Source organism: Anolis sagrei, chromosome 4 (assembly GCF_037176765.1).
Source record: "Anolis sagrei isolate rAnoSag1 chromosome 4, rAnoSag1.mat, whole genome shotgun sequence".
Taxonomy (NCBI): domain Eukaryota; kingdom Metazoa; phylum Chordata; class Lepidosauria; order Squamata; family Dactyloidae; genus Anolis; species Anolis sagrei.
The window spans coordinates 10299373-10322677 of NC_090024.1; the positions used below are offsets into that span (position 1 = coordinate 10299373).

At 43.3% G+C, this 23305-nt stretch overlaps 1 protein-coding gene across 2 annotated transcripts in view; it reads left to right on the forward strand.

Annotated features, from left to right (window-relative positions):
• Nucleotides 1-23305, forward strand: part of GPR20 (G protein-coupled receptor 20) — a 41010-nt gene that overhangs the window by 11188 nt on the left and 6517 nt on the right. Inside the window, exon 1 of one of the 2 annotated variants that reach the window (XM_060771740.2) lies at nucleotides 4050-4139. The exons of the other annotated variant lie outside the window; for it this stretch is intronic. The gene's annotated coding sequence lies outside the window, so the exon portion shown is untranslated. Of the gene's footprint in view, nucleotides 1-4049; nucleotides 4140-23305 lie in introns of those variants that run through there. 2 annotated transcript variants of the gene reach the window in all.

Consider the following 23305-nt stretch of genomic DNA (forward strand, 5'->3'; position numbering starts at 1 on the left):
TTTGGGACCAAACCTTTGTCAGAGCAACATTTTGTTTAACCAAGAAGCTTGCATTTTGCTTGTCTGGATTATCATGCAGTTCTTGTGTTCATGGTTTCAGGACTCAGTCATGTTCTCATGGGATTTTGCTTTGCTGGTGTCTTTTTGCTTCAAAGTGTTATTTTGTATTGATCTTTTGGAACATTACTTTTGCTTTTAAGAACTTTTTATCTTTTACTTTTTAATAAACCATAAAGCCTTCTGTCTGTGTGCAGTTTGGTGGTTTGAGCAAGGTGAACCTATTCTGAGGTGCGACAGTCCCCTGAAGTGAGTGGATTCCTAATACTCACTGGATCACTTTGGGCCAGTCACCCTCCTTGTATCTCTCTCTCTCTCTCTCTCTCGCATCACAATGGTTCCTGACCTTTTTTTGACCAGGGACCACTTTACCAGGGACCACTTCGACCAGGGACCTCTTCGACCAGGGACCACTTTGACCAGAGACTACTTGACCAGGGACTACTCTCCAACATTACTACCAAAAGGGTTACAAATCAGTTTTTGGTCAACTTTAGATTCGGTTTGGTTATTTAGGGTACTGATTCAGAAAATTGCATTAGATAGACCACATCAACTCTAGTTTCTGTAACAGAACATTTGCCATAATCAGGGATAGGGAAGGAGTGGCAGGTGGCACGAAAGGAGTGGAAATATAAAATAAAATAAAATAAAATAAAATTTTAAAAAAGAGGAAGGAGGCTCACGGATCAGATTTTCATCCTCACAGCCCATTGGTGGTCCACGGCCCACAATTTAAGAACCACTGCTCTGTTGTGACTGACTTACTTCATAAGTTTGTTCTGAGGATAAAATGGTGATGGGTGATAGAGGGAAAGGACAGAGAGAGATCATTATTGGAAGGAAAGACCTGATAATGCCTTCACTCCAATCGCAGCAGAGCTTTCCATCTTAGGACCAAACTGCAGACAGAGAAAAAAATCAGGAATCCTCAACAGGAGGAAGGTTTATTAGGGAAACATTTTATGGATATTTTTGGATAGTGATTGTCTGGCTTTTTTCTAAACTATGCTAAAAGAGGGAAAGAAAGGATGGAGGCATGTTGCAGCACGTCCCGTCCTATCAAGGAGCAGACAAGGAGAGAATTGCAGGGCTTCAGTCAGGGCCAATTCATTTTTGGTATTTTTAACAACAGCCATTTGATTAACTCTGACTGAAACAGATAATGTTATCTGTCTATAATATTTTTGGGCTAGGTGATTGACAGAAGAAGGGGGAAGCAAGCAGGAAAGGAAGATAACCAATTTTGGTCCTTTTCTGACTCAGTTATCATTGCTAGTGGACACGAGAGCAGCAAGAACAAAAGCAGATGTTGCTCTTTCTTCCAAGGAAGAGGACTATGTCCCTAGCCTTAAGTGGGGCATAAATATGATTGAGAAATGAAGAAAGGGAGGGAGGGAGGGAGGGAGGACCTGAGATCTATGGCTACATGGGAAAGAGTTCAGAAGATCAAGCAGAAGTGAAGCAGGAGGAGAAAGGAGGAGAATTCAAATAGTCAACACCATGTTTTTCTGAAGGTCAAGAAACTCCAATGAGAAGAATCCTGGACTAGAAAGAAGCACTATTAAATCATGTGATTTGCATTTTGGTGAGGAGCCAGCAATTTTTGGCAGAGAAGGCTTTGTAAAGTTACAACTCCCAGGATTCTCCAGCATGAGTCATGACAGTTAAAGTGGTGACAAACTGCATTAATTCTACAGTGTAGATGCACCCAAAATGCCTCAAAGAACATCTTTATACCTGAAAAACTCTGGCATAGACACCAAGAACTGGGAACCCCTGGCCCTGGAGGTCAGCTGTGACCAGCAGTGCTATAGAATTTGAAGAGGCACGAATGGAGGGCGCAAGAGAGAAATGTGCCAAGAGGAAGGCGTGCCAAACCAACCCTGACCAGGACTGCCTTCCACCTGGAAACGATGCCCTCACTGCGGGAGAACCTGCAAATCAAGAATAGGGCTCCACACTAACCTGCATACCCACCGCCAGGTCACCGATCTTGGAAGACAATCCTACTCGGACAATGAGGGATCACCTAAGTAAGTAAGGTTGCACATTTCTCCACTTCCAAATCAATCCTTGAGTCCTTCAAAAACCAAAATGGTAGAACGCCAAAACTGGGTAGAAGTGAGTGATTGCAGCAACATAAAGCATTGCTGATAGTTACTTTGTGCACCGCTGCAACATTTGTCAGCATTTTGGTGCCTAATGTGAATGTTTTCCACTATGATGAGACTTAAATATTGCGAAGGGAGAAACCCATCCAGGCTCTCCTTCATCTTAATTGGTGTCACAAAGGGCACCTACTTTGGAGCAGTTGAGGACAGAGACTATTTACTCAACCAGTTCCGACTCACAGAAATCCATTTGTCAAATTGCAGCTACTGGAACTAATTCTGCGATAACATTCCCAAGGCGCTGTGCTGTCTGTCCAAACCCAGATGGAAAACTTCAAAGTGGCCTCATCAGATTAAACCAAGGACACTACTATTGTAGAATGATTTTTCCAGTTGGCGATTCTGTGAGATTTAGACAAGAAAGGGAAATGAGTGCCATCTGGCTTCTGGTCGTTGGAAGGAGAGCAACACTGAATTTGGAAATTCCAGCTGGAATTCTGCTGATAGATGAAAGGACCCACAAAAGACATCTAGTCCAACCCCAGCCATGAAGGCAACCACGACTAAAGCACTTTTAAGAGATGGCCATCCAGTCTTCCACCATCCAAGGAAGCCCATTCCATGATCCAACAGCTCTTATTCCTAACATTCAGGTGAAACCTTCTTCCTTGACATTTGAATCCATTGGAGCCAGCAATATTTGGGAAAACAAGGTTGAGCCATCGCCAACATGATGGCCCTTCAGATATAGATACATGACTTTCAGATCACCTCTCAGTCTTCTCCAAGTTAAGCATATTGGGCTTCCTAAATTGTTCTTGGTTTGGAGACCTTTTTAACTCTTTGGTGACCCTTCTAAGAAGATCTTCTGGTTTGTCCATATTGTTCTTGAATGATGGACAATATGTCCAGATCTAGATGCAGGATTCCAGGTGATGCGTGACCAAAGCAGGATGGGTTGGTAGCATTACTTACCTCAATCCAGGTACTATATTCTTTTATAAGTTGGTCTTTGTAGCTGCTGCATCATACAACTGATTCATGTTTACGTTCCAGAGTTTCCTCCATGGAAGCGGTTGAACGTTTTTGTCCAATGCAGAATGGTCTGCTTTCAGTTCAAGACTAGAGAACTCAACATGCATCCAACTGAGTATAGTTGAATATACATTAACTTTTGAAGATTTGATTAACATGGTTTCTCTTGGAATCTTTATGTACTCCAATGCTACAAGGTTAAGTTTTCTGAACTCCTTTTGATGGTCATCAAGATATTCCACAGGCATGCCTCTTGCTTTTGTGTATGTGTAGAGAAGAGACTAAGGGTGCATCCACACCATAGAAATAATGCAGTTTGATACCACTTTAACTTCCATGGGTCTATGCTGTGGAATCCTGGGAAATGTAGTTTGAGGCTAAGAGGGTGTGTGTGATTTTGCCCAAGATCACCCAGTAGGTTTCCACGACTGAGCGAGGATTTGATCCCTTGCCACTAATCTAACTCTCAAACTCTCTGAAGGGAAAGCAAGATAAAGAAATGAATTAAAGTAATTACATGGCTCTTAAATGTTTTCTTCAAACGGAAAAGGGCGGAAGTGAAGAGATAGATGGAGAAATGGATAGAGAAGGGCTCTCTTTGGGGCTTAAGCTGCTCAGCCACTTCCTTGACACTTCATAAATTTCCAACAGACATGACAGGCAGGGAGCCAACTTCAGAAACAGATTTGGATTGGGAAGCTGGATGGAAGAAGAGGAGTTTCGGTTTGTTTTTCTTTTTTTGGTTGGGTTGGTTCCCACCCAGTGTCTCTTCCCCACTCGGCCACCCTTTTGGCTATATTTAGGAGAGTAAGTAAGGGTTTTTGCTTGATGCTGTATGCATGCATCACAAGAACTTCCAAGCATTTTGAATGAAGCAGATCGATACCATCAGTAAATCTTTGGCTCCTGTAGCCCTTTCTTTTCACATTAAAGGTAAGTCTTTTTTAATTCTCTCCCTTCTAGTTACTTGGGGTTCTTAAGGGGAAAAATGCAAGACAATTATTCTTAAGGAAGAGAGTTGTGGTGAAACAGGGAAGGAGAAAAACCAGGAATCTAACAGGTAAACACATTAAGATCCCTAAGCTACTCCACAAAGGGATTCATGGTTTCCAAACCTTTTATCATGTTGGGCACCCTTCTCTGGACATCTTCCAGCTTGTCCATGTCCTTCTTTAGTTGTGATGCCCAGAACTCGATGCAGTATAATTCTAGCTCAGCGTTTCTCAACCTGGGGGTCAGGATGCCTGGGGGGGGGGTCATGAGGGGGTGTCAGAGGGGTCGCCAAAGACCCATCAGAAAGGTGGAAGGTGAACTACATCTCCCCTAAATCACTGTCAATTCATCCCAAGTACATTCTGTTGGTCATGGGGGTTCTGTGTTGGAAGCTTGGACCAATTATATCATTGGTGGGGTTCAAGGGACTCTTTGATTGTAGGTGAACTATAAATCTCAGCAACTACGACTCCCAAATACAAAGCTTTAGTTTCCCCAACTCCACCAGTGCTCACACTTGGGCATATTGAGTATTTGTGTGAAGTTTGGTCCAGATCTATTATTGTTTGAGCCCACAGTGCTCTATGGATGTAGGTGAACTATAACTCCAAAACTCAGGGTCAATGCCCACCAAACCCTTCCAATATTTTCTGTTGGGCATGGGAGTTCTGTGTGCCAAATTTGGTTCAATTCCATTCCTGGTGGAGTTCAAAATGCTCTTTGATTGTAGGTGAACTATAAATCCCACCAACTACAACTCCCAAATGACAAAATCAGTTCCCCCCATTCCACCAGTATTCAAATGTGGGCATATTGGGTATTTGTGCCAAATTTGATCCACTGGATTAAATTACATCTTACATAGCAGTTATTTACATGATGATTCCTAACAGTAACAAAATTAAGTTCTTGTGGGTTTTTGGGGCTATATGGCCATGTTCTAGAGGCATTTCTCCTGACGTTTCGCCTGCATCTATGGCAAGCATCCTCAAAATTGCAGTTATGAAGTAGCAACGAAAGTAATTTCATAGTTGGGAGTCAGCACAACATATAGAACTGTATTAAGGGGTCGCGGCATCAGAAAGGTTGAGAACCACTGCTCTAGGTGAAGTCTGACCAAAGTAGAAGAGAGTGGGACTATGATTTCCCTTGATCCTGATACTATATTTCTTTGGATCCATGATGCTCAACCTTTCAAATTCTGCAATCTCTAAATACAGTTCCTCATGTTGTGGTGACCACCAACCATAACATTATTTTTGTTGCTACTTCACAACTGTAATTTTGCCACTGTTATGAATCATAATGTAAATTTTTTATCTGCAAGGTGTATTTTCATTCACTGGACCAAATTTGGCACAAATATCCGATAAGCCCAAATTTGAATACTAGTTGGGTTGGGGGGATTGATTTTGTCATTTGGGATTGTAGTTGCTGGGATTTATAGTTCATCCATAATCAAAGAGCATTCTGAACTCCACCAACAATGGAATTGAACCAAACTTGACACACTGAACTCCCATGACCAACAGAAAATACTTTATTTATTTTATTTACTGTCCTTGTATACCGCCGTTTCTCAGCCTAACTGGCGACTCAACGCGGTTTGGAAGGGTTTCTGGAAGGGTACTGGAAGGGTTTCATCGGCACTGACCTTGAGTTTTGGAGTTGTAGTTCACCTACATCCAGAGAGCACTGTGGACTCAAACAATGATAGATCTGGACCAAACTTGGCATGGATACTCAATATGCCCAAATGTGAACACTGGTGGAGTTTGTGGAAAATAGACCTTGACATTTGAGGATATAGCACACATATTATTTGATTGCAAATTGTATCAAAAGGTAAGAGACTTCCACCTTGGTCCATATATCAAACGAACAATGTATTGGGAATCTCATATTAGAACAACATATTTTATGTGTGGCCAAGACCCAAAAATAACATATAAAACAGCTCTGTACTTTAGCAAAACAATACATCTGAGAACCACATATGTAGGGCTGATTGGGGTAAATTGTAGGGGTTATAATGAAATATGATGTATATACTCAGCTTGATCAGTTTATCAGTTTTATCACGTTTTATCATATTTATTTACTGTATTGTTATAAGTGTCGTATTTTAACTTACTAAGTGGAGTGTGATAAGGTCTTGACAGTCCTAAGGGCTAATCAATAAAATTACTTACTTACTTACTTTGACATTTGGAAGTTGTAGTTGCTGGGATTTATAGTTAACCTACAATCAAAGAGTACTCTGAGCCCATCCCACAATGGATCTCCAACAAACTTGACACACTACCGACATGGCCAACATTGGATGCTGGTGGTGTTGGAGGGCACTGTTTTTGAATTCTGAGAGTTGTAGTTCACCAACACCAAGGAAGAAGAGAAGGACAGGTGGGGAGATCTTTAGCCTTCTCTGCCAAAATGGTTCCTAAGACCATCAGAAATATGTGTTTTCTCATAGTCTTTGGTGACCCCTCTGAAACCCCCCTCACAACCCCCCCCCCCCCCAGGGTCCCCGACCCCTAGGTTGAGAAACACTGCTTTGGATATCTAGAATCTCATTTTCCTTTTTAACTGCTGCATCCCCTCTTGACTAATGTGATCCACTAATAATCACTTTCACGTGGACTGTTGTGTCCACCATGGAGCCCCCGGTGGCACAGTGGGTTAAACCCCTGTGCTGGCAGGACTGAAGACCAACAGGTCGCAGGTTCAAATCCGGGGAGAGGCGGATGAGCTCCGTCTATCAGCTCCAGCTCCTCATGCAGGGACATGAGAGAAGCCTCCCACAAGGATGATAAAAACATCATATCATCCAGGCGTCCCCTGGGCAACATCCTTGCAGATGGCCAATTCTCTCACACCAGAAGCGACTTGCAGTTTCTCAAGTCGCTCCTGACACGACAAAAAAAAATGGACTGTTGTCACTCCTATCCTATATCTGTGGCTTTCAATTTTTTTCATCTCTCCCTTTTGAAATTCATTTTAATAGTTTCAGCCGAGCTCTCGAATCCATTAAAGTTAGAGAGGAGGGTGCAAAGTCCAAACCAAGAGGAGGGAGAGTACTTTGCTCCTCTTGTCAGCAATTAATTTTAATTAATACGTCTTGCCTTTAACAATTTTAATTTGCACTCCAGAGAGCAATGAGATGCAGCTGTGCGTTGCCTTCTTTCCCATGCCACATAGATATTACCGAACTATTATAGATCCTCCCGGATGCAGTAAATCTGTGAAACCCTCTTGATTTTTTCCCAAGTGTTTCTTCCTGTCTCTGAACTCTCTTAAAGACATACTGGTGTTGGAGAAGCATCGCAGAAAGCTACATCAGCAACGAATAGGAAATTGCAGCAAGCCTTGCAGAAGAGTGGGATATTTGGAGATGGCGAAGGATTTAGTGACTGCATTTTTATTTTATTACTAGCTTGGATATCTGGCGTTGCCTGGGTTATTTTACAAAATGCATAAGGTTCTGGGTGAACTACAACTCACCCCCTGAAATTCCATCAATGCTTAAAGTTTGTCATGTTAGGCAAGTTTTCTCTCTAGATGCATCGCAGATGGGGTCCATGTGGTCTCTGGCTGCAGGGTAAACTACAGCTCCCACCATGGTGGGTCATTCCCCTCAAACCCCTCCAGTTGGTCCAGTTGGTCATGGGCATTCTATGAACCAAGTTTGGTCCAGATCCATCAACAATGGTGGTCACAGCATCTCTGGATACAAGTGAACTACAACTCCCAAAAATCAAGGTCAATCTCTCCCAAACCCCTACAGTATTCAAATTTGGTGTACTGGGTATGTGTGCCAAGTGTGGTCCAGATGCATCGGTGTTTGGGTTCATAGTGCTCTCTGGGTGTAGGTGAACTACAACTCCCCCAAATCAAGGTAAAATTTCCCCCAAAGACTATACATTCGAGAAATTACAACTCCCAAATGCCAAAGTCGATTTTCCTCCAAACTCCACCAGTGTTCACATTTGGCCATATTGAGTATTTGTGCCAAGTTTGGTCTAGATCCATCATTGTTTGAGTACACAATGCTCTTTGGATGTAGGTGAACTACAACTCCAAAACTCAAGGTCAATGTCCACCAAAACCTTCCAGTATTTTTTGCTGGTCATGGAGATTTTGTGTGCCAAGTTTGTCCAATTCTATCTTTGGTGCAGTTCAGAGTGCTCATTGATTGCAGGTGAACTATAAATCCCAGTACCTACAACTCCAAAAAGTCCAAGCCAATTCAACACAAAACCCACCAGTATTCAAATTTGGGCATATCGGGTATGCATGCCAAGTTTGGTCCAGATCCATCCTTGTTTGGGTTCATACAAGGAGATGTTGGTGAACTACAACTCCTATAAATAAATCCCTCCAAAGACCTCCAGTATTTTTTTGTTGATCATGGGGGTTCTGTGTGCCAAGTTAGTTCCAGGTCCATAGTTGTTGAAGTTCAGGGTGCTCTTAGATTGCAGGTGAACTATAAATCCCAGTACTGCAGTTTAGGAGTCCTCTTGGATTCATCACTTACGCTTGAGGCTCAGGCATCGGCGGCGTCCGGGAGGGCTTTTGCACAATTGAGACTCGTGCGCCAACTGCGACCTTACCTCGTGAAGGCTGATCTGGCTGGGGTAGTCCATGCCTTGGTTACCTCTAGATTGGATTACTGTAATGCGCTCTACATGGGGCTGCCCTTGAAAACGGCTCGGCAATTTCAGCTAATCCAACGGGTGGCAGCCAGGCTGTTAACTGGTGCTCCTTACAGAGAGAGGTCAACCCTCCTGTTTAAGGAGCTCCATTGGCTGCCGTTCATTTTCCAGTCCCAATTCAAGATGCAGGTGCTCACCTACAAAGCCCTAAACGGTTTGGGACCCGCCTACCTATGTGACTGCATCTCCGTTTATGAACCTGCACACTCCCTTCGCTCATCCGGAGCGACCCTGCTCACAATCCCACCTGCGTCGCAAGCGCGGTTGGTGGGGACGAGGGACAGGGCCTTCTCTGTGGTGGCCCCCCGACTCTGAAACTCCCTCCCCAAGGACATCAGACAAGCCCCTACGTTGGCAGTCTTTAGGAAGAGCTTGAAGACCTGGCTATTCCGGTGTGCCTTTCCAGAATAGGAAACTCCAGCAACACGTCCCAGAAGCACTTTATTAGAGATTTTAAGATTGTCTGCACACTGCACTTACCCAAACATCCTTATATTTCATTTAGCATACTCAGCACTTTTTAATCTGTACCCTCAACACTTGGCCTGGCTTTAGTTTTATTGTGCTATATGTACTGTTTTTACTGTTTACTGTTATTGCTTTCATGTTTTGATTTGTTTTATGGTTTATGTGTATCTGTTATATTGTTGTTTTATTAAGGCCTTGGCCTTTGTAAGCCGCATCGAGTCCTTCGGGAGATGCTAGCGGGGTACAAATAAAGATAATAATAATAATAATAATAATAATAATAATAATATTTGCAACTCCAAAATTTCCAAGCTAATTCCCCTCAAAAACCCCTAGCATTAAAATTTGGGCATATCGGGTATGCATGCCAGGTTTGGTCCAGATCCATCATTGTTTGGGTTCATAGTATGCTCTGGATGTAGATGAATTACAACTCCTATAAATCCCTCCAGTTTTTGTTTTTGTTGTTGTTGTTGGTCATGGGGATTCTGTGTGCCAAGTTAGTTCCAGGTCCATCATTGGTGGAGTTCAGAGTGAAGTTCTTAGATTGCAGGTGAACTATACATTCCAGTAGCTACAACTCCCACAAATCATGTGTCGCACCTCAGAGTAGGTTCACCTTGCTGAGAACACCAAACTGCACACAGCCAGAAGTCTTTATAGTTTATTAAAAAGTAAAAGATAAAAAGTTCTTAAAAGCAAAAGTAAAGTTCCAAAAGAGCAATACAAAATAACACTTTGAAGCAGGAATCAAAAACACACCAGCAAAGCAAAATTCCATAAGAACACAACTAGGTCCCAAGTGAGAACATAAACATGAGCACTGCAAGATAATCCAGACAAACAAAAGCAAACCTCTTGGTGTAAACGAGAAGTTGTTCTGACAATTTGGTTCAAAACATTCAGCTTAATACCCTTTGCAAAACATGAAGGCGTTTCTTTGGCCTCTGGGCTCTGTCTTGTTAGCTATTCTCACACTCCTACGAACTCTGAATTCCAAACGTTCAGCCCGATCTAAAGTTCCTGTTTCGTAAAGGCCAGTCTGTTAGTTAGTGTTATCAGGCTGAGAGCTGTCCTCCTTTTCTGAGTCAATTCCCCTGCACCTAGCTAGTTTCACTATCAACAACCTCATTCCTTGCTGTGGGAAACTGAACTTCTACACCCTGCTCTTCAGTGAATGCAACAGGAACATTTTGAACCAGATTGTGAACCTGAATCCCATCATCCTCATCAGAGGCACTCTGTGGTTCCAGCTGAGTCACAACATCATGGTGAATTCTCCCCAAAACTCTCTAGTATGTTCGGTTGTTGATCAATTCCTCTGCTGTGTGTCATAGAAAAGAACAGGAAAGGGTTAAGGGAGGAGCAGTGGGCATGAGCCAACAATGTGATGTGGCGGCAAAAAAAACCAATGGGATTTTGGCCTGCATCAATAGGAGCATAGTGTCTAGATCTATGGAAGTCATGCTACTCCTCTATTCCGCTTTGGTTAGACCACACCTGGAATATTGTGTCCAATTCTGGGCACCACAATTCAAGAGAGATATTGACAAGCTGGAATGTGTCCAGAGAAGGGTGACTAAAATGTCTGAAGATCAAGCCCTATGAGGAGCGGCTTAAGGAGCTGGGCATGTTTAGCCTGAAGAAGAGAAGGCTGAGAGGAGATATGATTATTGTTGTTGTTGTTCATTCGTTTAGTCATCTCCAACTCTTCATGACCTCATGGACCAGCCCACGCCAGAGCTCCCTGTTGGCCGTCACCACCCCCAGCTCCTTCAAGGTCAGTCCAGTCACTTCAAGGATGCCATCCATCCATCTTGCCCTTGGTCGGCCCCTCTTCCTTTTACCTTCCAGGTTCCCCAGCATCATTGTCTTCTCTAGGCTTTGCTGTCTCCTCATGATGTGGCCAAAGGACTTCAACTTGGTCTCTAGTATCCTTCCCTCCCGTGAGCAGTTGGGCTTTATTTCCTGGAGGATGGACTGGTTGGATCTTCTCGCAGTCCAAGGCACTCTCAGAACTTTCCTACAACACCACAGTTCAAAAGCATCTATCTTCCTTCGCTCAGCCTTCCCTAAGGTCCAGCTCTCGCATCCATAGGTTACTACAGGGAATACCATGGCTTTGACTATGCGGATCTTTGGAGATATGATAGCCATGCATAAATATGTGACAGGAAGCCACAAGGAGGAGGGAGCAAGCTTGTTTTATGCTGCCCTGGAGACTAGGATGTGGAACAATGGCTTCAAACTACAAGAAAGGAAATTCCATCTGAACATGAGGAAGAACTTCCTGACTGTGAGAGCCGTTCAGCAGTGGAACTCTCTGCCCTGGAGTGTGGTGGAGGCTCTTTCTTTGGAAGCTTTTAAACAGAGGGTGGATGGCCATCTGCCAGGGGTGATTTGAATGCAATATTCCTGCTTCTTGGCAGGGGGTTGGACTGGATGGCCCATGAAGTCTCTTCCAACTCTTTGATTCTATGATTCTATGAAATTCCACATGAATGGAGAGAGTCAACAATACTGGATGTCTGTGGTGGAGGAAACACATGCAATCTAGGATGACATGGTCCCTGTATGTAAGCCTTCACTTGGGTGGTGGGCAGTCTGGTATTTGTGGAGGACATTGGCAGGGCTTTTGGGCATGTTTATGGCACTCTCTATAACATGCAATGTTATTGGAGGGAGAGCCATTGGTGTCTCCTGAGCTGTGGGAACTATAGCTGTTTGTGGAGGCAGGAGCTTGTCTTTCTAAGTGAACATCCCACTACACACACACACACACATACATATTTATGTGTATAGAAAGATTGTATATATTTTATTTTTCCAGTCAAAAGAGACAATGACAGAAAAAAGGTTGTCCAGGGAGCCTTGAAGGGTTGAAAGCCCAAACACCAGACTTTGGGGCTGCACTTGGCCTACCCTTCCCATTAAAAGCCCCAAACTGTCTCCGCTTTCTTTTAAGGGGAGCTCTTCCAGATCCTTTGGGTTGCCCGTTTCTACTTTCTTTGCATGTGAGTGAGCTCTGTTTGGGACTCTAAATCTTTCCCTATGTCATTTCACCCTTATTAGGCAGTTAACAGTTCTATATAAATATTACAGCTGTCTGCGGATTAGCGGGACAGGAGGATGTTTACAGCATGTGTGTTCAGCGCCATGAATCTGGAATCAGTATGTTTTATTTCATGCAAGTTGACCAGATTTGGGAAGGGGTTTCACTCCCTTAGAACACGTCTTGGAGTCACCTTGAATATTGAAAATCCATTCAAACGCCAGCAGGAAATTCAATCTAATGCAAATGCTTTGCAGCTGAATTGATAATATGGGGGAAAGAGATGAGAAAGGGATTTTATGAGTCTGTGATTCAAAGGGCGCTTCCAGACAGCACTAAATCACGGGTTTTAAACAGGGGCAAAAATGGGTTGTTGTAGGTTTTTTCGGGCAATATGGCCATGGTCTAGAGGCATTCTCTCCTGACGTTTTGCCTGCATCTATGGCAAGCATCCTCAGAGGTAGTGAGGTCTGTTGGAACTAGGAAAATGGGTTTATATATCTGTGGAATGACCAGGGTGGGACAAAGGACTCTTGTCTGTTGGTGCTAGGTGTGAATGTTTCTACTGACTACCTTGATTAGCATTTGATGGCATTTGATTTATTAGCATTTGGAGGAAACCATGAAAATGAACAAAATCTGGCTACCAGTATTAAAAAACTCTAAAATTAGAACAGCACAACAACAGAGAGGAAACAAACAAGGACATCTAATCACCTCTCAACAAAAGATTGCTCCAGGCAATCAAAGCTGCAAAAATCCTATTATTCCATAGCATTGAACCATAACAGATAAAGTGGTGTGAAATTGCATTAGATGCCGCCTGTGAGTCTGTGATTTCAGTGAAATTAGTCTCTAACTAGCTTTTTGTCCATCAAAGTTCTGAGGGATTTATGAGTATGGACCAAGGAGGCTTGCACATTATCACCATCTCAGCGACTCACCAATAAAAAGCGTTTTACTGGCTTTCAAGTGTGTGCTTAGATAAATATAGAGAGGAGCAAGGAACCCATTCCACCCAACCTTGTTCTCTTAAAAGGGTTATTTGAATCATGTTATTACAAGGGAAATATTTTTAGCCACCGTGAGAGCAGGAGACAAAATTATCCTCAAAATATAAATCTCAAGATATCGGAAACAAAAATAAAAGAGCACATGGCAGCCCGAAGGGTCCCATACTTTGTCGATAGAGCACAAGAGGGTTTCAGAATCACCATCTCTATGCAATTTGCAGTTCCTACCTCTGAACTATAGCTTACCGCACTTGGGAGTCATAGGTGGTCTCCCATCCAAGTACTCACCATGGCTGGCCCGGCTTAGTTCCCAAGCACAAACAGGATCTCCTGCCTTTAAGATGTTTCGTAGTGAAAGCAAATCCCCCTTCACTGATTTTCTTTGCTTGGTAATGAGGTAAATAAAGTAATAAGAAAGTTTTGGTTTCTAATATATGTAATTTATTTATGCTTGTGGGTAAACAGTATTTTTTGTTGTTTCTTTGTCAGTGTGGAGAGTGTCTGGTTTGCCTACTCTGGAATATGCAACATATCATTGTCCTTCTTTAAGGGTCCCTTTCAAATCTAGGATACAATATCTGTGTGTGTGTGTGATTCATATATATCTATCTCTATCTATGGCTGGATGGCTCTTTGTCAGGAGGGCTTTGATTATATTTTCTTGCCTTGTGAAGGGAGTTGGACTGGATGGCCTTGAGTATTTTCTGTTGATCATGGAGGTTCTGGGTGGGAAGTTTGGCCCAATTATGTTGTTGGTGGGGTTCAGAACGCTCTTTGATTGTAGGTGAACTATAAAACCCAGTAACTACAACTCCCAAATGTCAAGGTCTGTTTTCCTAATACTCCATCTGTGTTCATATCTGGGTATATGGAATATTCATGCCAAGTTTGGTCCAGATCCATCATTGTTTGAGTCCATGGTAGTCTCTGGATGTAGGTGAACTACAACTCCCAAACTCAAGGTCAATGATTACCAAACCCTTCTAGTGTTTTCTGTTGGTCATTTTCTGTTGGTCATGGGAGTCCTGTATGCCCCAGTTGGTTCAATTTTATCATGCTATTTGATTGTAGGTGAACTATAAATGGTCCAGATCCATCATTGTTTGAGGCCACAGTGCCCTCTGGGTGTAGGTGAACTACAACTCCCAAACTCAAGGTCAATGCCCACCAAACCCCTCCAGGATTTTCTGTTGGTCATGGGAGTTCTGTATGCCAAGTTTGGTTCACTGCCATTTTTGGTGGAGTTCAGAATGCTCTTTGGTTGGAGGTGAACTATAAATCCCAGCAACTACAACTCCCAAATGACAAAATCATAATTTTTTGAGTGATGGTCACTTCTTGTGTTGTGAGACGTTTTGTTGCCAAATTTGGTGAGATTTCGTTCATTGGTTCTTTTGTTTTTAAGGTACTCATTATGCAGAGAGCATTTATATATATATATATATTTATGTTCTTCATTTCTACCCCACTTTTCTCCCACAAGGGGACTCAGGGTGGCTTTAGTTTTAGGAAACTACAACTAGTTTGATAATTGCAACCTCTTCCCTCCTCTGACCTTCACATCTTTCCGCCAACTAGTGATTGGTGAAAGGGAAGGGACCAAACAGGGTTTAACACAGGCCTCCTGTGTTGATAATCCATGAAATATTTCATCTCGTGATATATAACTTTTTGGGTTACAACCTTACTTACTTACTTAGGATGATGGTCCTTGAAGTGTAGTATCGTGGTGGTGGGTGTGTAGGGGACTGTAGAGCCCTATTCTTGATCTGCATCTTCTCCCGAAGTGAGGGCATTGGTTTCTAGGTGGAAGGCAGACCTGGTCGGGGTTGGCTTGACGCGCCTTCCTCTTGGCATGTTTCTTTCTTTCGCCCTCCATTCATGCCTCTTAAAATTCTGCAGCACTGCTGGTCACAGCTGACCTCCAGCTGGAGCGCTCAAGGGCCAGGGTTTCCCAGTTCTCAGTGTCTATGCCAGAGATTTTAAGGTTGGCTTTGAGCCCATCTTTAAAACTCTTTTCCTGCCCAACAACATTCCGTTTTCCATTCTTGAGTTGGGAGTAGAGGAACTGCTTTGGGAGACGGTGGTCGGGCATCCGGACAACATGGCCGGTCCAGCGGAGTTGATGGCGGAGGACCATCGCTTCAGTGCTGGTGGTCTTTGCTTCTTCCAGCACGCTGACATTTATCTGCTTGTCTTCCCAAGAGATTTGCAGGATTTTTCGGAGGCAGTGCTGATAGGATCGTTCTAGGAGTTGCATGTGACGTCTGTAGACTGTCCACATCTCAGAGGCGTATAGCAGGGTTGGAAGGATAATAGCTTTATAAACAAGCACCTTGGTCTCCCTACGGATGTCCTGGTCCTCAAACATTCTCTGCTTCATTCGGAAAAAGGCTGCACTCGCAGAGCTCAGGCGGTGTTGAATTTCAGTGTCAATATTGACTTTTGTGGAAAGGTGGCTGCCAAGGGAGCGAAAATGGTCAACATTTTCTAATGTTACACCATTAAGTTGTATCTCTGGCATTGGAGAGGGATTGGCTGGTGACTGCTGGAAGAGGACTTTGGTTTTCCTGATTTTTAATGACAGGCCGAGCTTCTCGTATGCTTCTGCAAAGGTGTTTAGAGTGGCTTGTAGGTCTTCTTCTGAATGTGCACAGACGACGTTGTCATCAGCATACTGGAGTTCTATAACAGATGTTGTTGTAACCTTGGTTTTGGCTTTCAGTCTGCTGAGGTTAAATAGCTTGCAATCTGTCTGACAGATGATTTCCACTCTGGTGGGAAGCTTCCCATCAACAAGATGAAGTATCATAGCGATGAAGATGGAAAATAAGGTTGGAGCAATAACACATCCCTGTCTGACACCTGATTCCACCTTAAATGGGTCACTTTGGGAGCCATTGCTGTCCAAGACTGTTGCCATCATGTCATCATGATGCAGCCATCTACATTATAGAATGAATGCTGTTTTATTGCCATGGCTCAAAGCTATGGAACCCAGGGAGTTGTAGTTTGTCAAGATAGATGCACTTTTTGGCAGAGAAGGCTATGGCACAGAAAAAGTGATATCCAACTGTATTCATTCTGCAGTGTAGATGCATCCTTGATGAAACATGGATTACACAAAGGTAAAAGCTGTTCTATTTTTATTTTATTTCCTGCATTCCACACTTCAAGCAAGCAGTCACTGTTTGCCTGCAAAGTCCAAGTCTCATAATTTAATCCAGTGGGTTACAGAATAAAATTCCAGGGTGGTTGTGCACATTGTCAAACAGGGCGGCTGATAGAAGCAAATGGAAAATTGCAGAAATGATGGTGAGGTCAATGAAGCGATTCAAGATCGCAGATGACTGATCACATTCTTGTAATATCTCAAGGGCTACTAGGGAGAGGAGGGAACAGGGTCATTCTCCACCACCCCAAAAGGTTGGACCAGGTCTAATGGTTTTAAGTTATAGCAGGGTAGATTCCATGAGAACATTAGAAAGAACTTCTCAATGGGTTGCTATTGAGATTTTTTGGGCTGTAAGGCCATGTTCCAGCAGCAATCTCTCCTAATGTTTCACCTGCATCTGTGGCTAATGGTGTCATCAGAAGTTCTGTTGGCAGTGAGGCAAGTGGAGTGTATGTACTTAGGCGATCCCTCGTTTTCCGAGGATGATTGTCTTCCAGTGTTCTTGTGGGTCTGCATGTGGCTGTGGAGCCCTATTCTTGCTCTGCATCTTCTTCCGCAGTGAGGGCATTGGTTTCCAGGTGGAAGGCGGTCTCGGTCAGGGTTGGCTTGATGCGCTTTCCTCTTGGCACACTTCTCCCTTTCGCCCTCCATTCGTGCCTCTTCAAATTCTGCAGCATTGCTGGTCACAGCTGACCTCCAGCTGGATCGGTCAAGGGCCAGGGCTTCCGAGTTCTCAGTGTCTATGCCAGAGTTTTTAAGGTTGGCTTTGAGCCCATCTTTAAATCTCTTTTCCTGTCCTCCAACATTCCGTTTCCCATTCTTTACTTCGGAGTAGAGCAACTGCCTTGGGAGATAGTGGTCGTGCATCCGGTCAACATGGCCGGTCCAGCGGAGTTGATGGCGGAGGACCATCGCTTCAATGCTGGTGGTCTTTGCTTCTTCCAGCACGCTGACGTTTGTCCGCTTGTCTTCCCAAAAGATTTGCAGGATTTTCCGGAGGCAGTGCTGAAGGAATCGTTCCAGGAGTTGCATGTGACGTCTGTAGACAGTCCACGTATCACAGGCATATAGCAGGGTTGGGAGGACAATAGCTCTGTAAACAAGCACCTTGGTATCCCTACGGATGTCCCTGTCCTCAAACACTCTCTGCTTCATTTGGAAAAATGCTGCGCTCGCAGAGCTCAGGCGGTGTTGTATTTCAGTGTCGATGTTGACTTTGGTGGATAGGTGGCTGCCAAGGTAGTGGAAATGATCAACATTTTCTAATGTTACACCATTAAGCTGTATCGCTGGCATTGGAGAGGGGTTGGCTGCTGTCTGCTGGAACAGCACCTTGGTTTTTTCAATGTTCATTGACAGGCCGAGCTTCTCGTATGCTTCTGCAAAGGTGTTTAGAGTGGCTTGTAGATCTTTTTCTGATTGCGCACAGATGATGTATGTATACATGTGTAATTCCAGGGTGGGAGAAAGAACCCTTGTCTGTTTAAAGTAGTGGTTCCCAACCTGTGGTCCATGTCACGTTGCCAAGGCTCTACCTTGTTTAGGAAGAGATGAATCAAACTCCCAGTTTTATCAAGACGTCTATCATTAATTTACAACTTTGGGACTACATCAGCAGAATATTCCTATAAAAGACTCAATCTAATAATGCTCAAAGTGTGACAGACAAAGATGCTGTTCACCCGCTATGCTCTGCTCCATGGGAAGAAGAGAGATAGTGTACCTCTAGAGAGTGTCAGATATGCTATGGGAAAGCATGATTCTGGTCACTTTGGGGCTTCTTTCTCAAGGGAAGAGGAAGAAGTGCGCTTTTGGAGTCTTAGATTTTGTGCAGGGAGTCAGGTTCTGCTGTATGGAAAACAGAGATCTGGTCCTTGGCCTTGTGCATAGGGAAAGGATGCATTTTGGCATTTTGAAGTTATGGAAGTTTTGGAACTATAAGTTGGAAAGGCTGCAGGAAAGCAGTGTCTGGCCTAACAGGTGCTTCTCCAAGGAGGGGGAAAAAGATATAATAATATTTGGGTGCATGAGGATGAATGCATGACCATGTGTGTGAGTGTTGAGTGAAAATGTAACTACCCTTTGTTTGTTAACCAATGTCATTGTGAATCCAATGTAGTTGCATAGAATCTATATGTCTTTATGTCTAATGCCATTCTTTGTCTAAATGTTTTTCTGTAATCGAAATACCCTCTCACAATGGAAATTGCAATAAAAGAACCTATGCTTTAAAGTTATTGAAAAGTCATTTATGACTTTTCAATAACTGAAAAATGGTACAGAGGGAGAAAAAATGGGTCTGAGAGCAAATGAGTAGAAGCCAAGATGACTAAGATGAGTATGCCATGCTTTTGATATATCATTACTCATTGGAAAAGATAACTCAGCTAAGTGAAAGGCAGTGAGAAAAGAAAAGAACCTTGTGGCTGGTCAATGGATTCAATCAAGAAAGGCACAACTTTGCATAATGGGTTGAGCCGCCCCTGGTCATTTGCAACATTCACACTTGGCAGATCAGAAAATGCCCAGAGACCAAAAGAAAGGAGGAAATCCTGATGGCCCTTCGCCATAGAGAATGGAGCGACAGCACCCCCCTGTGGCCAGATTCAAGCACAACCTCCAAGGTGCCAGAAAAAGCTGGATGTTGACACAACATACCTCCTTTCTGTTCTGTCTGTCTCTGTCCTTTCTATTCAAAACAGCACTGAATGTTTGTCGTGTATGTGTACTGTGATCCTCCCTGAGTCCCCTTGGGGAGATAGGATGGAATATAAATATAGTGTTGTTGTTGTTGTTGTTGTTGCCTTACGCAGACAAGAGTTCTTTCTCCCACCCTAGACATTATTCCACAGATATATAAACCTCACTTGCCTAGTTTACAACAGACCCCTCAACCTCTGAAGATGCCTGCCATAGATGTGGGCGAAAGGTCAGGAGAGAATGCTTCTGGAACCTGGTCATACAACCCCGAAAACTCACAGCAACGTAGTGATTCCGGCCCTGAAAGCCTTCAACAAAATATTGATTTTTAATTAATTAATTAATAATCTGTTCTTCTCTCTCAGCAAGGTTGCCATTGATGGCCCTCCATCATTCCCGCATATCCATACCTTATTGCCCTTCAAGACAATTCTGTGTCATTCCAAGGAGGTCAGCACAAAAGGGGAGGACACACAAGAGGGCTTTTGCGGTTGTGATTCTCTGGTTGTGGAATGTTCTCTACTTAACATTCTGAACATAGTTTTTCTTTCTTTCTTTCTGGGCAAGAGCCAAAACATGGCTTTTATTATTAAAGCCATTGGGGACTCGTTGATTTCAAAGTCCACATCTACATGGTTTTGAATTGGGACAGCTTTTAAAGTGGCTTTATTCAATATGGTTTTTTTTTTTAATTGTTGAAATTATGTATGGCTTTCATCTGGTAGGATATTCAATTGCTTCTTTTGTATAGGGTTGTACGGGATCCAGTAGGGTACGGTGGTTAAAGCGGTGTCAAAGTGCATTAAATTGACAGTGTGTAGATGCACCCTTGGAGTCTAATCAACATCAAAAGATTGTTGTGAAAATCAAATGGGATCAAATGCTATCATGAACTTGTTATCCTAAGTCAGTGTTTCTTAAGCTGGGGGTCAAGACCCCTGGGGGGGTAATGAGGGGGGTTTCAGAGGGGTCCCCAAAGACCATCAGACAACACATAATTTCTGATGGTCTTAGGAACCCCTTTAGCATAGAAGGCTGACGATCTCTTTCTCTTCCTTTTTGGTGTTGGTGAATTACAATTTTTTGTGTTGGTGGACTACAACTCTCAGAATTTTAAAACAGTCTCCCTCCCCAACCTCACAAGTATTTAATGTTGGCCATATAGGTAGTGTGCCATGTTCAGAGTGCTCTATAACTATAAATCCCAGCAATTACAACTCCCAAATGTCAAGGTCTATTTTACCTAAACTCCACCAGTGTTCACATTTGGCCATATTGAGTATTTGTGCCAAGTTTGATCCAGATCCATCATTGTTTGAGTCCACAGACATCTCTAGATGTAGGTAAACTACAACTCCAAAACTCAAGGTCAATGCGCACCAAACCCTTCCAGTATTTTCCGTTGGTCGTGGGAGTTCTGTGTGCCACGTTTGGTTCAATTCCAATGTTGCTGTAGCTCATAATGTTCTTTGATTGTAGATGAACTATAAATCCCAGCAACTACAATTCCCAAATGACAAATTCAACCCTCCCCCAACTCCACCAGTATTCAAATTTGGACATATTGGGTATTTGTGCCAAATTTGGTCAATTGAATGAAATTACATCCTGCATATCAGATATGTATATTATGATTCATAACAGTAGCAAAATTACAGTTATGAAGTAGCAACACAAATAATGTAATGGTTGGGGGTCAATGGATGAGAGATTAACTCTCTCATGTCAGACTACACAGAGAAGCCATTGAAATCCATAAGCATGTGGACAATTTCAACAGAACGGAGGAAACCATGAAAATCAACAAAATCTGGCTACCAGTATTAAAAAAAAACTCTAAAATTGCAACAGCACAACAACAGGGAGGAAGCAGGCAGGGACATCTAATTACCTCTCAACAAAACTTTGCTCTAGGCATAGTCAGGCCATTGTATGCTAATCAAGGTGGTCAGTTGAAACATTCACTCCTAGCTCCAGCAGACAAGAGTCCTTTGTCCCACCCTGGTCATTCCACAGATATATAAACCTTTTGCCTAGTTCCAACAGACCTCACTACCTCTGAAGATGCTTGCCATAGATGCAGGCGAAACGTCAGGAAAGAATGCCTCTAGACCATGGCCATATAGCCCGAAAAAACCTACAACAACCCACCAAACATTACATTTTTATTTATATAGATTTCTAGCACCCCGTATTGCTTGATAGTCAGGCAGTGCCTTTTATAAGTCAGAGCATGGTCCAAAGTTGTTGGTTTTTTGGGGGAGGTGTTGTTTTGTTTTGTTTTTAATTCAGGAGCGACTTGAGGAAAGTCACACTTCTGGTGTGAGAGAATTGGCAAGGATGTTGCCCAGTGAACATCTGGATGTTTTGATATTTTACCATCCTTGTGGGAGGCTTCTCTCATTTCCCCATATGGGGAGCTGGAACTGACAGAGGGAGCTCATCTGTGCTCTCCCCGGATTCAAACCTGTGACCTGTTAATCTTCAGTCCTGCTGGCACAAGAGTTTAATTCATTGTGCCACCGGGAGCTCCATGTGGTCCAAAGTAACTCCCAGGTATTTGGGTGTGCTGCAATGCTCCAGTGGGATTTCTTCACAGGTAATCCTCAGACCTTGAGATGCTTGTCTGTCCTTAAGGTGAAAACATGAGACATTAGAGAAGCCTCCTCACAGGATAGTTACACATCCGGGTGTCCCCTGGGCAATGGCTGATTCTCTCACATCAGAAGTGACTTACAGTATGCAAACAAACAAACGGTGTATTGTCGAAGGCTTTCATGGCCAGAATCACTGGGTTGTTGTAGGTTTTTTCAGGCTATATGGCCATGTTCTAGAGGCATTCTCTCCTGATGTTTCACCTGCATCTGTGGCAAGCATCCTCAGAGGTAGTGAAACGTCAGGAGGGAATGTCTCTAGAACATGGCCATATAGCCCGAAAAAACCTACAACAACCCAAACAAATGGTGACTGGAAGTGACATTGTGTCACTTCTTGTCATCTTAGAGCCCCCCTGTGCTGGCAAGACTGAAGACCGACAGGTCACAGGTTCAAATCTGGGGAGAGGCGGATGAGCTCCCTCTATCAGCTCCAGCTTCTCATGCAGGGACATGAGAGAAGCCTCCCACAAGGATGATAAAAACATCAAATCATCCGGGCGTCCCCTGGGCAACATCTTTGCAGACGGCCAATTCTCTCACACCAGAAGCGACTTGCAGTTTCTCAGGTCGCTCCTGACACGACAAAAAAAATATATCTTAGAGTTCGAACCAAACACCTCTAAGGGTGCATCTATGCTGCAGAATTAATGCATTTTGAAATCAGTTTCACTAACATGGCTCAATGCTACAGAATCCTGGGAGTTTAATGAGGCAGCAGAACTTGCCAAACTACGACTCCCAGAATTCTATAACCTTGAGCAATAGCTGTCGAAACATTAATTCTCCAGTGTAGATTTACCTTAGAGAGCCACCAGTAGCCTCCCAATAAATGGTATTGTCAAGCAAGGAAGATGTTTTCCACATTATCAATTATATAGGCCACTGATAGGCTGGCATGGCTGCTTCACTTTCTGTAAAGACTCTCTTCCAGTCTTTGCGAAAGCCTTTGGGCCTAAGCAAGGCGCTTATTAGTACCATCTCAAAATGCACAGAGAGCCTTCCCAACTTTCCCTGAAAGCAAAATACCATATTTGGCCAATCTGAGCCATAGCTGAGCAGGATCCTGCCAAGAGACAGAGCGGACCGTGAAAGAAAAAGAAAAGAAAGGAAGGTTTAACCCTTCCTTTATAAATAAAATGATAAATCACTAGGAGAACGTTTAAACAGAGAGCTTTAGTGGAATTACACCAATACTCTCTCTCTCTGTGTGTATGTATATGATCTCCGGAGTGCAGGAGGGAAAGAGGAATAACAACAGTCATCCAGTCTGCTCCGAATCTGGAGGAGGGGATGCGGAAAGCCAAAACGTCAGCACAGGCAGGTTTTTTG